The sequence below is a fragment of the Aquarana catesbeiana genome, linkage group LG09 (genome assembly GCF_042186555.1).
Source record: "Aquarana catesbeiana isolate 2022-GZ linkage group LG09, ASM4218655v1, whole genome shotgun sequence".
Lineage (NCBI taxonomy): Eukaryota > Metazoa > Chordata > Amphibia > Anura > Ranidae > Aquarana > Aquarana catesbeiana.
Genome location: NC_133332.1, coordinates 101272686 through 101286993, shown reverse-complemented (window position 1 = coordinate 101286993; position 14308 = coordinate 101272686).

Here is a 14308-nt window from a genome sequence, read left to right as displayed (position 1 = left end):
GCGTATAACACTCACAGGCGTATAACACTCACAGGCGTATAACACGCACATTCGTTTTAAGAGGGAAGTTTCAGGAAAAAAATGTACATTTTAAATAAGGAACTTTGAAGCAAAATAAGGGTCAGTGCCCATCTGCAGCCTCACCATTGCCATCAATGCGGCCTGATCAATGCCCATCTGCAGCCTCACAAGTGCCATCAATGCAGCCTCATCAGTCCATATCAATGCAGCCTCACAATTGCCATCAATGCAGAAGCCTCATCATTGCTATCAATGCAGCAGCCTCACCATTGCCATTAATGCAGCAGCCTCACCATTGCCATCAATGCAGCAGCCTCACCATTGCCTTCAATGCAGCAGCCTCACCATTGCCGTCAGTGCAAGGGAGGGACGAGGGAGGGACAAGCGCCAACAGATTACATACAGTGGAAATCTCCTATGATAGACAGAACAGTAGTCCAATGGCGGCCCAGGAGACGGGACTTCCTATTACAGAGGCTGCCAAGTAAACAGGAGATTCTCACTGTATGTAATCTGACAGCTCTTGTCCAGCCCCCTCCCTGTCCCCTCTAGGCTGCAGATGGGCAGCGATCAGGCTGTGCTGATGGCAATGGTGAGGCTGCTGCATTGAAGCAATGGTGAGGCTGCTGCATTGATGGCAATGGTGAGGTTGCTGCATTGAAGGCAATGGGGAGGCTGCTGCATTGATGGCAGTGGTGAGGCTGCTGCATTGATGGCAATGGTAAGGCTGCTGCATTAATGGCAATGGTGAGGCTGCTGCTCGTCCCGCCTTCCTCCCTCTCCCTTCCCAGGCAGCTAAAATTGAAGTATCGGCGTATAACATGCACATGCTATTTGCACACGATTTTCAGGGTCCAAGATTTACCTTCCAACAAGACAATGACCCTAAGCACACAGTTAAAATAATGAAGGAGTAGCTTCACAACTCCGTGACCCAATTGACCATCTCTGGAGAGACCTAAAAATGGCTGTCCACCAACGTTTACCATCCAACCTGACAGAACTGGAGAGTATCTGCAAGGAGGAATAGCAGAGGATCCCCAAATCCAGGTGTAAAAATCTTGTTGCATCTTTCTCAAAAAGACTCATGGCTGTATTAGATCAAAAGGGTGCTTCTACTAAATACTGAGCACAGGGTCTTAATTCTTAGGACCATGTGATATTTCAGTTTTTCTTTTTTAATAAATCTGCAAAAATGTCAACAATTCTGTGTTTTTCTGTCAATACGGGGTGCTGTGTGTACATTAACCACTTGAGGACCGCCTCACGCCGATGTACGTCGGCAAGGCGGCACGGGCAGGCAGAATCACGTACATACACGTGATCTGCCTCCCGCGGGTGGGGGGTCCAATCGGACCCCCCCCCTCGGTGCCTGAGGCGGTCCTCTTTTGTCCCCCGGCGATCAGAGGTGAGGGGGTGGCCATCCGTTCGTGGCCTCCCCTCGCGATCGCCGCCGGCCAATCAGAACATTCCTTTGCTGCTGTATTTAAACAGCAGCAAAGGAAATGATGTCATCTCTCCTCGGTTCGGTATTTTCCGTTCCGGCGTCGAGGACAGAAGACATCAATGTGAGTACACAAACACTACACCTCACAGTAGAACATGCCAGGCACACAAAACACCCCCGATCGCCCCCCCGATCACTCCTCAATCACCCCTCCCCTCCGTCACACTGACACCAAGCAGTGTTTTGTTTGTTTTTTTTTTTCTGATTACTGCATGGTGTCAGTTTGTGACAGTTACTGTGTTAGGACAGTTACTGTTAGCCCCCTTTAGGTCTAGGATACCCCCCTAACCCCCCCTAATAAAGTTTTAACCCCTTGATCACCCCCTGTCACCAGTGTCGCTAAGCGATCATTTTTCTGATCGCTGTATTAGTGTCGCTGGTGACGCTAGTTAGGGACATAAATATTTAGGTTCGCTGTCAGTGTTTTATAGCGTCAGGGACCCCCATATACTACCTAATAAATGTTTTAGCCCCTTGATTGCCCCCTAGTTAACCCTTTCACCACTGATCACCGTATAACTGTTATGGGTGACGCTGGTTAGTTCGTTTATTTTTTATAGTGTCAGGGCACCCGCCGTTTATTACCGAATAAAGGTTTAGCCCCCTGATCGCCCGGCGGTGATATGTGTCGCCCCAGGCAGCGTCAGATTAGCGCCAGTACCGCTAACACCCACGCACGCAGCAAACGCCTCCCTTAGTGGTATAGTATCTGTACGGATCAATATATGATCCGATCAGATCTATACTAGCGTCCCCAGCAGTTTAGGGTTCCCAAAAATGCAGTGTTAGCGGGATCAGCCCAGATACCTGCTAGCACCAGCGTTTTGCCCCTCCACCCGGCCCAGCCCAGCCCACCCAAGTGCAGTATCGATCGATCACTGTCACTTACAAAACACTAAACGCATAACTGCAGCATTCGCAGAGTCAGGCCTGGTCCCTGCGATCGCTAACAGCTTTTTTGGTAGCGTTTTGGTGAACTGGCAAGCACCAGCGGCCTAGTACACCCCGGTCATAGTCAAACCAGCACTGCAGTAACACTTGGTGACGTGGCGAGTCCCATAAATGCAGTTCAAGCTGGTGAGGTGGCAAGCACAAGTAGTGTCCCGCTGCCACCAAGAAGACAAACACAGGCCCGTCGTGCCTATAATGCCCTTCCTGCTGCATTCGCCAATCCTAATTGGGAACCCACCACTTCTGCAGTGCCCGTACTTCCCCCATTCACATCCCCAACCAAATGCAGTTGGCTGCATGAGAGGCATTTTCTTTATGTCCTCCCGAGTACCCCTACCCAGCGAACCCCCCCAAAAAAGATGTTGTGTCTGCAGCAAGTGCGGATATAGGCGTGACACCCGCTATTATTGTCCCTCCTGTCTTGATAATCCTGGTCTTTGCATTGGTGAATGTTTTGAATGCTACCATGCACTAGTTGAGTATTAGCGTAGGGTACAGCATTGCACAGACTAGGCACACTTTCACAGGGCCTCCCAAGATGCCATCGCATTTTGAGAGACCCGAACCTGGAACCGGTTACAATTATAAAAGTTAGTTACAAAAAAAAGTGTAAAAAAAAAAAATATATATATATATATATATATATATAAAATAAAAAAAAATAGTTGTCGTTTTATTGTTCTCTCTCTCTCTATTCTCTCTCTATTGTTCTGCTCTTTTTTATTGTATTCTATTCTGCAATGTTTTATTGTTATTATGTTTTATCATGTTTGCTTTTCAGGTATGCAATTTTTTATACTTTACTGTTTACTGTGTTTTATTGTTAACCATTTTTTTGTCTTCAGGTACGCCATTCACGACTTTGAGTGGTTATACCAGAATGATGCCTGCAGATTTAGGTATCATCTTGGTATCATTCTTTTCAGCCAGCGGTCGGCTTTCATGTAAAAGCAATCCTAGTGGCTAATTAGCCTCTAGACTGCTTTTACAAGCAGTGGGAGGGAATGCCCCCCCACCACCACCGTCTTACATGTTTTTCTCTGGCTCTCCTGTCTCAACAGGGAACCTGAGAATGCAGCCGGTGATTCAGCCAGCTGACCATAGAGCTGATCAGAGACCAGAGTGGCTCCAAACATGGCCTAAGAAACCGGAAGCTACGAGCATTTCATGACTTAGATTTCGTCGGATGTAAACAGCGCCATTGGGAAATTGGGAAAGCATTTTATCACACTGATCTTGGTGTGGTCAGATGCTTTGAGGGCAGAGGAGAGATCTAGGGCCTAATAGACCCCAATTTTTTCAAAAAAGAGTACCTGTCACTACCTATTGCTGTCATGGGGGATATTTACATTCCCTGATAAAAATAATTAAAAAAAAAAATGAAAGGAACAGTTTAAAAATAAGATAAAAAAGAAAAAAAATAATAAAGAAAAAAAAAAAAAAAAAAGCACCCCTGTCCCCCCCTGCTCTCGCGCAAAGGCGAACGCAAGCGTCGGTCTGGCGTCAAATGTAAACAACAATTGCACCATGCATGTGAGGTGTCACCGCGAACGTCAGATCGAGGGCAGTAATTTTAGCAGTAGACCTCCTCTGTAAATCTAAAGTGGTAACCTGTAAAGGCATTTAAAGGCTTTTAAAAATGTATTCAGTTTGTCGCCACTGCACGTTTGTGCGCAATTTTAAAGCGTGTCATGTTTGGTATCCATGTACTCGGCCTAAGATCATCTTTCTTATTTCATCAAACATTTGGGCAATATAGTGTGTTTTAGTGCATTAAAATTTAAAAAAGTGTGTTTTTTCCCCCAAAAATGCGTTTGAAAAGTCGCTGCGCAAATACTGTGTGAAAAAAAAAAAAAATGAAACACCCACCATTTTAATCTGTAGGCTCCCAAAAAGTCCCACACATGTGGTATCCCCATACTCAAGAGAAGCAGCTAAAATATTTTGGGGTGCAATTCCACATATTCCCATGGCCTGTGTGAGCAATATATCATTTAGTGCCAACTTTGTGCAAAAAAAAAAAAAAAAAATGTGTCACTTTCCCTTGTGTCAAAATATAAAATATTCCATGGACTCAACATGCCTCTCAGCAAATAGCTTGGGGTGTCTACTTTCCAAAATGGGGTCATTTGGGGGGGGGGTTTGTGCCATCTGGGCATTTTATGGCCTTCAAAACTGTGATAGGTAGTGAGGAGTGAAATCAAAAATTTACGCCCTTAGAAATCCTGAAGGTGGTGATTGGTTTTCGGGGCCCGTACGTGGCTAGGCTCCCAAAAAGTCCCACACATGTAGTATCCCCATATTCAGGAGAAGCAGCTGAATGTATTTTGGTGTGCAATTCCACATATGCCCATGGCCTGTGTGAGCAATATATCATTTAGTGACAACTTTTTGTAATTTTTTTTTTTTTTTTGTCATTATTCAATCACTTGGGACAAAAAAATTAATATTCAATGGGCCCAACATGCCTCTCAGCAATTTCCTTGGGGTGTCTACTTTCCAAAATGGGGTCATTTGGGGAGGTTTTGTACTGCCCTGCCATTTTAGCACCTCAAGAAATGACATAGGCAGTCATAAACTAAAAGCTGTGTAAATTCCAGAAAATGTACCCTAGCTTGTAGACGCTATAAGTTTTGCGCAAACCAATAAATATACGCTTATTGACATTTTTTTTACCAAAGACATGTGGCCGAATACATTTTGGCCTAAATGTATGACTAAAATTGAGTTTATTGGATTTTTTTTATAACAAAAAGTAGAAAATATCACTTTTTTAAAAAATTTTCGGTCTTTTTCCGTTTATAGCGCAAAAAATAAAAACGGCAGAGGTGATCAAATACCATAAAAAGAAAGCTCTATTTGTGGGAAGAAAAGGACGCAAATTTAGTTTGGGTACAGCATTGCATGACCGCGCAATTAGCAGTTAAAGCGACGCAGTGCCAAATTGGAAAAAGTCCTCTGGTCCTTAGGCAGCATAATGGTCCGGGGCTAAAGTGGTTAAAGAGGAAAAAAAATGAACTTAAATTATTTTAGCAAATGGCTGCAAAAAGAGTGAACAATTTAAGGGGGTCTAAATACTTTCTGTCCCCACTGTAAAACAAATGTCTATTTTGCTCATGACAAAGCAAAATATGGAATTGTAATATGTGTAATCACTTAAATTCCTACCCCCAATTCAGGATACTTGTGCATCCCCTGCTTGCTGCTTGTGGACACCCATAGATGCCTAAATAGTCATGTGCAGTTTGTAAACTACAGGAAGCAAGAGGAGTAAAGGGTCTGACAACCTTATAGATGCTCATCTCTGGAATGAGACTACTGAGGTATGTTTGATTGAATGTATTACATCCCCTACCCCTGGATTAGAGATCTATAATTTCAGGACAGATGCTAGTGTACTACAAGCTTTAATAAAGATAGTCAGAGCAAGCAGCAGACAGTAACTGGCTAAGCAGGCTGATTGCCAGGTCACACACAGACAGGGGAAGATTTATTAAAGCTGGATACACACTATACAATTTTCTTTAGGTTTTTTCCTTTAGGCCCCTTTCACACATAAGGACCATTTGTCTGTTTTCCTCCATCCGTTGATGGATGAAAAACATACATCGATGCATTCCAATGGAAAAACTGATGACAACAGATGATCATCTATTTTCTTCTGTTTTCATCCGCTTCCGTCAACATCAGTTTTTTTGAACGGATGAAAGCCATATTTTTCATCAGTCAAAATAACGAATCAGACGAAAAACAGATGTAAACTGACAAATGGTCAGTTTTTCCTCTGTTTTTGCATTGGTTGTTAGGGGCAACCAGTCACTGTGGGGAGGTTGTGCAGAGAAAGGCAGGAGAGCAGTATACACATTGAGGGGGCAGTCTGCACAAATAGGCTCCCTCACTTGCTGGCGCTGACTGTCGTTGTCAGCTTTTAAATGTAATTGCAGACTATAGTGGGGGGAGATGTACATATAGTGAGGGAGGCAGTGTGTGCAAGGAGAGGGGGAGAAGAGATGTACATATAGTGTGTGGGGGGGGGGGGCAGTGTGTGCAGGGAGAGGGGGAGAAGACATGTATATATAGTGGGGGGGGGCAGTGTGTGCAAGGAGAGGGGGAGAAGACATGTATATATAGTGGGGGGGCAGTGTGTGCAAGCAGAGGGGGAGAAGAGATGTACATATAGTGGGGGGGCAGTATGTGTAAGGAGAGGGGGAGAAGAGATGTACATATAGTGGGGGGGGGGGGGGCAGTATGTGTAAGGAGAGGGGGAGAAGAGATGTATATATAGTGGGGGAGGCAGTATGTGTAAGGAGAGGGGGAGAAGAGATGTATATATAGTGGGGGGGCAGTATGTGTAAGGAGAGGGGGAGAAGAGATGTATATATAGTGTGGGGGGGGGGGCAGTGTGTGCAAGGAGAGGGGAAAAAGAGATGTATATATAGTGGGGGGGGGGCAGTGTGTGCAAGGAGAGGGGAAAAAGAGATGTACATATAGTGGGGGGGGGGCAGTGTGTGCAAGGAGAGGGGGAGAAAAGATGTATATAAAGTGGGGGGGGGGCAGTGTGTGCAAGGAGAGGGGGAGAAGAGATGTACATATAGTAAGGGGAGCAGTCTGTACAGACAGGCTTCCTCACTTGCTGATGCTGACCGTCATTGTCAGCTTTTACCTCTAATTGTCGGCTCTTTTTTTTTAATCTATAAACAGTGCAGAGCCAGACCTGTAAAAAAATTAAAAAGACATTCCTCAGCGCAAAGAGATAATGAAGAGATACAATGTATCTCTCGGTTCTTAGATCAAAGGAATGAACTTCGGTCTGTAGATGATGGCAGTTTAACCACTTAAAGACTAAACCTTTTTCTGACACTTGTTGCTTACAAGTTAAAAATCTGTATTTTTTGCTAGAAAATTACTTAGAACCCCCAAACATTTTATATATATATATATATATATATATATATATATATATATATATATATATATATATATATATATATATATATATATATATACAGTGGGGACGGAAAGTATTCAGACCTCGTTAAATTTTTCACTCTTTGTTATATTGCAGCCATTTGCGAAAATCATTTAAGTTCATTTTTTTTCCTCATTAATGTACACACAGCAACCCATATTGACAGAAAAACACAGAATTGTTGACATTTTTGAAGATTTATTAAAAAAGAAAAACTGAAATATCACATGGTCCTAAGTATTCAGACCCTTTGCTCAGTATTTAGTAGAAGCACCCTTTTGATCTAATACAGCCATGAGTCTTTTTGGGAAAGATGCAACAAGTTTTTCACACCTGGATTTGGGGATCCTCTGCTATTCCTCCTTGCACATCCTCTCCAGTTCTGTCAGGTTGGATGGTAAATGTTGGTGGACAGCCATTTTAGGTCTCTCCAGAGATGCTCAATTGGGTTTAAGTCAGGGCTCTGGCTGGGCCATTCAAGAACAGTCACGGAGTTGTTGTGAAGCCACTCCTTCGTTATTTTAGCTGTGTGCTTAGGGTCATTGTCTTGTTGGAAGGTAAACCTTCGGCCCAGTCTGAGGTCCTGAGCACTCTGGAGAAGGTTTTCGTCCAGGATATCCCTGTACTTGGCCGCATTCATCTTTCCCTCGATTGCAACCAGTCGTCCTGTCCCTGCAGCTGAAAAACACCCCCACAGCATGATGCTGCCACCACCATGCTTCACTGTTGGGACTGTATTGGACAGATGATGAGCAGTACCTGGTTTTCTCCACACATACCGCTTAGAATTAAGGCCAAAAAGTTCTATCTTGGTCTCATCAGACCAGAGAATCTTTTTTCTCACCATCTTGGAGTCCTTCGGGTGTTTTTTAGCAAACTCCATGCGGGCTTTCATGTGTCTTGCACTGAGGAGAGGCTTCTGTCGGGCCACTCTGCCATAAAGCCCCGACTGATGGAGGGCTGCAGTGGTGGTTGACTTTCTACAACTGTCTCCCATCTCCCGACTGCATCTCTGGAGCTCAGCCACAGTGATCTTTGGGTTCTTCCTTACCTCTCTTACCAAGGCTCTTCTCCCCCGATAGCTCAGTTTGGCCGGACGGCCAGCTCTAGGAAGGGTTCTGGTCATCCCAAACATCTTCCTTTTAAGGATTATGGAGGCCACTGTACTCTTAGGAACCTTAAGTGCAGCAGAAATTTTTTTGTAACCTTCGCCATATCTGTGCCTTGCCACAATTCTGTCTCTGAGCTCTTCAGGCAGTTCCTTTGACCTCATGATTCTCATTTGCTCTGACATGCACTGTGAGCTGTAAGGTCTTATATAGACAGGTGCGTGGCTTTCCTAATCAAGTCCAATCAGTATAATCAAACACAGCTGGACTCAAATGAAGGTGTAGAACCATCTCAAGGATGATCAGAAGAAATGGACAGCACCTGAGTTAAATATATGAGCGTCACAGCAAAAGGTCTGAATACTTAGGACCATGTGATATTTCAGTTTTTCATTTTTAAAAAATCTTCAAAGATGTCAACAATTCTGTGTTTTTCTGTCAATATGGGTTGTGTACATTAATAAAGGACAAAAAATGAACTTAAATGATTTTAGCAAATGGCTGCAATATAACAACGAGTGAAAAATTTAAGGGGGTCTGAATACTTTCCGTCCCCACTGTGTACATTATATATATATATATATATATATATATATATATATATATATATAAAATCTTTTTAGCAGAGCCCATAGAGAATAAAATGACAGTTGTTGCAATATTTTTTGTCACACGGTATTTGCGCAGCGATCTTTCAAGCACAATTTTTTGGGAGAAAATACACTTCCATGAATTAAAAAAATGAAACAGTAATGTTAGTCAAATTTTTTTGTATGATGTGAAAGATGATGTTAGGCCACGATAATCGTGATCTTTATTCTAAGCAAAAAAAATTTTATCCAGAATCATGCAGCTCTAATGTAAACCAAACATTTAACTCAAGTGGTTAAGTGGATGTAAAGAACTGATGTATAAAAACTGAAGAAAACCTGAAGAAAAACTGATGTAAATTGATCTGTTTTTTCTTTGAAAAAAACGTGACTGAACTGATGAAACAAACCGAAGGCATGTGTGAAAGGGGCCTATAATTTACCAAAACCATATAATATGAGGTCAAACCTAAACACTTTAAATTTGTATGCAATCAGGCAGGCCCTTGCACTACATAGTTGAAGGTAAATCTAAAGGAAATTGAACAACAAAAGTTGTATGGTGTATATCCAGCTTAAAGCAATCTGGTGCAGCTCTGCGTAGAAACCAATCACCTTCCAAGTAACAGGCCAATGATCAAGTTAAGCAAAAAAAAAAAAATAAAGCTGAGTACAAACACAATTCAAACAATACACAGAAATAACCCAAGGTATGAACAGAAAAACAGAAAGTCAAAGACTGTCTAATCTCTTTCCAGGGAGTAAAAAAAACAGACATAGGCTAAATTTCCAGCATTCAATTTAATTATTTTTAATTAGGGTACACGTGTGCACTGCAGAGACTGGAGATGCAGTGCTGTGCAATGACCAGTAGATGGTGAAAGATCAAAGTTGACCATTACATACGTCATCGTTGCAGAATACATATGAGTAGGTTGTTATACTAATCATTTAGCAAATAGCTTTGTGTTGATCTCTTTTAATAATAAGTTCTAGTATTAGTCTCGCCTGTATTTTGTTTATTTTTATATTAATAAAAATCCACGTTATGATCTCTTTAATCAGTTTCACTAAGTAAATACATATTTCTTCTCCTTTATTTCCCTTTTTACATTGGTTGCATGTGGAAAGTAGATAAAATCCCAGCAGATCTCATTATTCTCCAAACCCCATGCTCTAGTAAGGTCTGAAAGGTCCTTTATCTAATGATTTAGAGAGGTTCCTATTAGAGGAACTGACTGAAACGACAGAGAGCTATAGAGAAAGAAACAAGCTATTGACAGCTATGAGAAAAGACATTTTAAAATGAGGGAAGATCATGATAGAGATGAAACATTCATGGGCTGGCTGTTGTTAAACCATTTACATTATGCAAAATTCTATCAGCTGAAATGCATGGAATAATTACACCAGTATTCACATCAAAATGATAAAATGTCTGTCTGTGTTTAAGGCCTTTCTTGTCTGTGATGCTAATCCAATGATTTTGCAATTTTCCAAGTCCTTACCTAGAAAGTATGTCAAATTGAATTCCTGGCTTCACTCTGACTTTCAAATCTGCGTGCTTGTTCCAGGTCAGTGACTAAGGAATTTCTGTAGCCAAAGACAGTGTCATGAACAGGTGTGACCAGAACCGTGTGATCTGCGACAGAGGACACCAAAACGTATATAAGTGAAAATATAATAATTTAAGTAAGTGAATAATATAGTACAACCACCTCCAATATGACACAGTGCAATAACCAACCAACAGACAGAGACCCACAAATAACAACAGACATATAAGTACAATAAATGGGAAATACCAGGATCATAAACAATAGCCAGGCCAGGGTCATACACATCAGATCAGCAGATGAACAGGGGATGTTCCAAAGACAAAAACGTAAGCCAGGCCAAGGTCATACACAGGGAGATCAGCAGATGGGGTAAGGAACACAGGACAGGGAGAGGATGGATGGATCAGACTGCAGGCAGGGATGCAAGGTAACAGGTGGGACAGGATAGGGATCAGGACAGGGAGACAGGATCAGATACACGGGTCACAGGTTCAGGGCACAGGAACAAGTTCAGAATCAGGATCAGGATCAGATCACAAGCTAGCAAGTCAGGGCGCAAGGAAGAAACCAAGGCAAACATGTGAGTGCTTGCCGGGTATTTATAGGCCTGTGATTGGCCTCAGGTGACACTTGATTGTAGGAGGTACTGTCTGCTCTACACTGCCAGGATCCATCTGCTGGTGGATGCCAGTACTGCCCAAAGATGACATAACATCAGCAGGGAAAAGCTCTCCTGACAGTTCCAAACTGCCAGGAGACACCTGCTGGTGGACCTCAGTACTGCATGCCAAATGACAGATATTACCAGCGGATGGAACATTTCCTGACAGACAGCCTGGCAACTACGATAATTCTCTCACTTTATAAAACTCTGGTTCGGCCACATCTGGATTATTCCGTCAGTTCTGGTCACCAATCTTTAGAAAGGATGTGCTGGAGCTGGAGAGAGTCCAGAGAAGGGCAACTAAATTAATATGGGGACCGGAGGACCTCAATTATGAGGAACTACTACAAGCACTAAATTTATTCTCCTTGGAGAAGAGATGCTTGAGAGGAGATATGATAGCGATATATACTAATACCTCAACGGGGATTCCAGCGCAAGTATGAAACTTTTCAGTCCCAGGGATTGTAAGAGGACACAGGGCCACATGAAGAGACTGGAAGAGAAGCAGTTTCACCTTAAGCTGCGTAGGGGTTTTTTCACTGTCAGAGCGGTAAGGATGTGGAACGCTCTTCCACAACTGGTGGTGTCGGCAGGAGGTATGAGTAGTTTTTAAAGACTCTTGGATATGCATCTTAGCTAAAACATTATACGGAGATATAGGAAATTATTTTTTTACACACACAGACACCTACACATGTTGAACTGGATGGACTGTTGTCTTTATTTAACCTTACCATGTAACTAGCATATTCAGTGGGAATTCAGTAATGACAGCACTTCTCAGTTAGTCCAACTACATTTATGGCCTAATGGACACTAGTGCATGAGGCTCTGGCGTTTAGGTGCGGGTGGAAGGTACAGGCACACTGAAATAAATATTTACAGGTGGTTATGGATTCCCTCTTTTTATTCCCTATACGTATTAACTTGTCTATTCCTATAGTTATCTAGACTATCAAAGCTCTGGTATAGTTACTGGTGATGGTACAATAATAAGGTTAGCTATTGAAAATAAAACACACTGCTTCACACTCCAAGAAAATATGAACGCTAACATAAAAACACTAAAGGAAAATATTACAGAGCATATGAAATACAAAAACATCAATGATACGTTACGTAAGGTCGTCTTCCAGATGTTGTCTTGTTAGCTGGGCTCGCTGGCATAAGAGCCATGAGGCAAGAGAGAGTTTTTCCTGCCGGTCAGCACTTTTAAATTGCATTCAGACCCCCCCATACATCACACCCATCTAGCCTCCTGTCCAATGGTAAAGAGATAAGAATATCTGTCCATCCTCCAGGAAGCATGCTGTATTGTCCACTAGGGGTGGCGTGTGTCCATGAATTGCAGATATCCAACCCTGGTCATCTTCAATGACATCTAGTCTTTGATCCTGGTAGCTTAACCCATCGGTCAACTTGGCAGCAGTGGTTTTCTTTGAAGCTTTGTTTGCAGATGTGTTAATCAAACACTTCAGTCTTTATTACACCAGGTGGTCTGGAGCCAAGCTCTACTTCCCTGCTAGGGGGCATGAATCAACACCCCTGCTGGGTCAATTTGCAACTTCCAACTTAGGCCACCTGGCTGTATCAACCAGGAAGTAAAACTCCAGAAATTTGATACTAAATCATGTTGCCTTCCAACACACCATTCAGCTCTGCTGCCACCAGCCTGTCAAAATCTATAAGAGGCTGACAACTTCTGCAGTTGGACAGGGATGGACGGGCACGGAGTGGGACTTCTATTCAATGCAGTATGCGCCCAAAGCAGAATGCCTGGAACACAAACTGCTTGTGTTTCAGGAATTTGTCTCTGGGCACATACAGCACTAAATGTAAATACACCAACCAGCCCCATCCAGCCGCAGTAATTGTCAGCCTTCTATAGAGTTTGACAGGCTGGTAGCAGTGAGGCTGGATGGTGCTCCTGTACCTTCCTCCTACACCTAAATGCCAGATTCTTAAGTACCAGGGCTTAATGCTCAGTGTGCACGAGGCATAATTCTTCTTTCTGAGTCCCTTAGTGAGTATATCTGACCTCCTACTGACCTGCATTTGACCTTCTAAGCTGCCCTATCAATTTTCATACAAACGTTGTGATATGCACAGGGACCCATGAACAGAGGCCCTGACATATGCTATGCAGGTATGGACCTTTAGAGGTTGAGTATTGTGTCAACTCAACAGTTAGCAATCCTTATGTCAAAAAAAGAAGGGTGGTCAATGCACAGTAAAATAAAAATTAGTTTGTTTACCATGATTGACTAAACTGGAACAGATGTATTGCTTTACATCGTGGGCTTAAAAATTGGCACACTTTTTTATTGGGAATAAGCAGATGTCGGGATCTGCTGTCCTCTACTGTCTTTAAGTAGCTGCTTAATATTTACAGAGATTATTTTATGTACATCACTTCATGTTTCTGTGTGTCTAGTTCAGAAACCTCAGAAGGAGGACAGGAGAGAAAGACAGGGAACTGAGCCATATTATACATGCAGGGGCTGCTACTGCTTCGGTATTTTCAACCAGACAAGAAACAAAGACTATAACGCAAGTATACCTTTAACCGCAGTTGCCTATATTCTTCTGAGTGTTTATTAAAATCTTTATGACAGACTTATCTCTGGCCTATTGTTATAGCACAGTGCCAGATTACTAGGTCTGTTCTATGTGTGTGTAGTGGTCACCATCCAGAATATTAGTGCGTGAACCTGTTTATTGCAATAGAAAACACAGAAAAGAAAACAAGGTGCTGAACATCCCAAACAAATGGTGACCGGAAACATCCCAAAAAGTCCTGCTGCTATGGAATCCTAATTGAGTATAGAAGAAACCAATAAAAAGCAAGTCTGTTGTTAGATCACATATAGTATCATTGTGAGTTGTTTTTACAAGATGCCCTAGTCAGGTACAGTGGGGCAAAAAAGTATTTAGT